Source organism: Nanorana parkeri, unplaced genomic scaffold (assembly GCF_000935625.1).
Source record: "Nanorana parkeri isolate BGI_ZX_2015 unplaced genomic scaffold, ASM93562v1 scaffold2217, whole genome shotgun sequence".
NCBI lineage: Eukaryota > Metazoa > Chordata > Amphibia > Anura > Dicroglossidae > Nanorana > Nanorana parkeri.
Genome location: NW_017308485.1, coordinates 174,704 through 177,751, shown reverse-complemented (window position 1 = coordinate 177,751; position 3,048 = coordinate 174,704).

Genomic DNA, 3,048 nt, shown 5'->3' with positions numbered 1-3,048 from the left:
TATGTTGTCAGCCGCCGGCATGGGTTGATCACTCAGATCTTTTCAGTCCTTTCAGGTGTATTACAGAATCCTTTCGGATGAAATTGCAATCCTTTTTAATAATATATATCAGGGGTAGACAAACTTTGACCCACCAGCTGTGGTGAAAGTACAATTCCCATCATGCATCTGCCTCTGGAAGTCATGCCTGTGGCTGTCAGAGTCTTGCAATGCCTAATGGGATTTGTAGTTTCCCCACAGCCGGAGGGTCAGGTTTAGCTATCCCCTGATACAGTATATAGGTTAGGGAGTTAAAGCAAGTAACATTTTCTTATATTTTCCAGGGCCTCCTGTGATGAAATATTTGTGTTCATTTCCCAGGTCTGTATGTCTGCTGCTGTCATTATAGGGGCGCTCGTGGGAGGTGAGCTCTCTGCTGGACAATTTTCTGTTATAGAGAAAGAAATGGTAACACCCCACATTGGGGAGGACAAAGCCAGGAACTACAGCAAATGTACCTTGCTTGGGTCCCAAAAAGCCATAAAAACCCAATGTGGATTCTAACTCAGCCCCTGTGCCCCACAGTCAAAAAATCTATTTCAATTGGAAAGGTTTTTTTAACAAAACAAATTGTACTTTATTGTAGTTTAGGGGAATTCAGACTGTTTGCAAGTGTGAGCTTGCAATTCACCTTTAGGCAAATGTTTAGATTTATTTTCAGAAAACAAAAAGGAAAAACAAAACAGTTTTTTTATATTCGTTGTGCAGCCAATTTAGCTTGCTCTTCAGTGTCTCTTAGCAGATGATACTTCATGTTGATGTGCTTGGTTCTAGGGTTGACTCTTTCTGATTGTGTCAGCTTTATGCATCCCTGGTTGTCTTCAAAGATTGGGATTGGGTTTGACATGTCTATGTCCATGTCCATTAAAAGCTATCAAATCCATATTGCTTCTTGATTAGATGCGGTGTGCGGGTGTTTACATGCAGCGGCTGTCACCTGAACATTAACTTGAATGGACGACAGCTGCTGCATGTAAATGCCAGATCAGGGATTCCTGCTGCAGGAAAACACAAGTTCCTGAGGCAGGAATCCCTAATCACACCTGAACTTACAAGGTGTAAATGGGGCCTTATAGTATATGTATTAGTGTGTGTATTTCTGGGTGTGGGGGGTTCGTGGAGTTCCAAGTGTGCATGTATATGTTTGTGAGTGTATTTCTGTGTGTGAGGGGGGTAGTAACTGTAGTGCACTGTATGGAAAAGGCTCACATAATCTATAGGCAAAAAAAAAAACCACACACACATATACTGACACTGCACACAGGCACCCATCAGGGAGGTACAGTCGATAACCATGTAAGCCCACTGACAGTGGAGGAGGCCTCCTACCGCCGGTACCATTCTGCATTAGAGTGTAAGCTCCTCTGTACAGACACTAATGTGACTGGCTCAGTGTTCGCTGTAGAGCCCTGTGGTAACTGTCAGAGCTATATAAATGTATAATAATAGTGTGAGACTGGGGGGACCACAATTACCAGCATGCCATTAATGGGGGGGAGGGGCTAGGTTTTTAGCTGCACAGTGCACACTCCCCACAGTACAAAGATCTTTAATTTATGGCATTGCACCCTGGATCACAATCTCTCTCCCTTCACCTCCCCCCTTCCCCTCAGAACTCCTGTGGCACCAAGAGAAGTGCTCTGACAGTTCACACTTCACAGACTATGTATTCACATGCCCTGCACCTCCACCTGGGAGCATGAGCAAGTGTTAAAAAACGATCGTCCTCTAAGAGCAGAGGGAGAACTCTGGCCCCCATGGGAACTCTGGCCCCCATGGGAGAAGAACATATGTCCAGCGCCCCCCCCAGTGAATTGTGTTTGAGACCCCTGTTTTACAGCTTGCAGCAAAACTCTCAGGTGTGAAGAGGGGCTTTGAAATGAATGCAATTTCTTGTGTTGAGGATTTCTTTGTCGCGCTTAGCTCTGAGCTTCAAAACGCCTAGGTGTGAAAAGGGAAAATATATATAATTTTATTTTTAATTTTTTTAAAGGTAAATAAAATAAATATAAAAACAGGCGTACGATTGAGCCACACGTTGAGTATTACAAAAGCAAAAAGTTTCAAGCAAGCCTGCAAAAAAATACACTGTGTAACTTTTAGGCCCCGTTCCCACTGCGCGATATGCAAATCGTGCGTTTGTCGCGCGATTTGCATATTGCGCGACATCGCGCAATTTGCATATTGCGCGACATCGCGTTCAAGCTTGCATTGAGCAAGCTTGAATCGCGGCTAAATCCGCTCCAAAAAGGGTCCTGCTGTAGCGACGCACGACCCGCGACAGCAGGACCCTTTGCCCCATTGAAATGCATTGGAGCGCGATATCGCGCGCTAATTTGCCGCGATATTGCGGGAATTACCGCGCGATAAATCGCTCAATGTGAACGGGGCTTTAGGGTTAAAAACAGAAACTGCTTCATCAAAGGCCCCTCTGTGTAGTGCAGTCCTAACTCTAATCTATGAAAACCTCCATCTTGGAGCATATATAGCGAAGGATGTTAGGTATCGCCACGCACGCAGGAGAACAATAATTCTGGAACCATAATTCACAGTTAACTCTAAAATGATGACCTGTAAAGGAAAGAACTAAAGAAGAACACCAGTTATGTAAAAAGTTAACCCTTGCAGTGGGGCTACCAGGGGACAGAATAAAGAAGAAATATTCACCTCTCGCTCCCTCCACTCTGGCTGTGGTATGTCCCTTGGTGTCTTCATGTCTGATACACCTGCATTAGACCACCGCAGCCCGGGGAAGAAGAGGCTGCGGGGACCTAGCACCCAAGAGGAAATGAAAATAGGGTATTTCTTTGTGATCTTTGTCCCCGTTGACAAAACAAGCACTTAACTCTTGCAGTGCTGGGGTAGCCCCACTGCAAGGGATCATTTTTTAAAATCATGGAGCTCTTCATTAACATGTGCAAAAAATGCAAAAACGGTTCTGGCAGCAAAGGGGTTACATTTTAGCTGCATATTTCTCACCATTACACCCTTGGCCTGCCACCAAAAAAA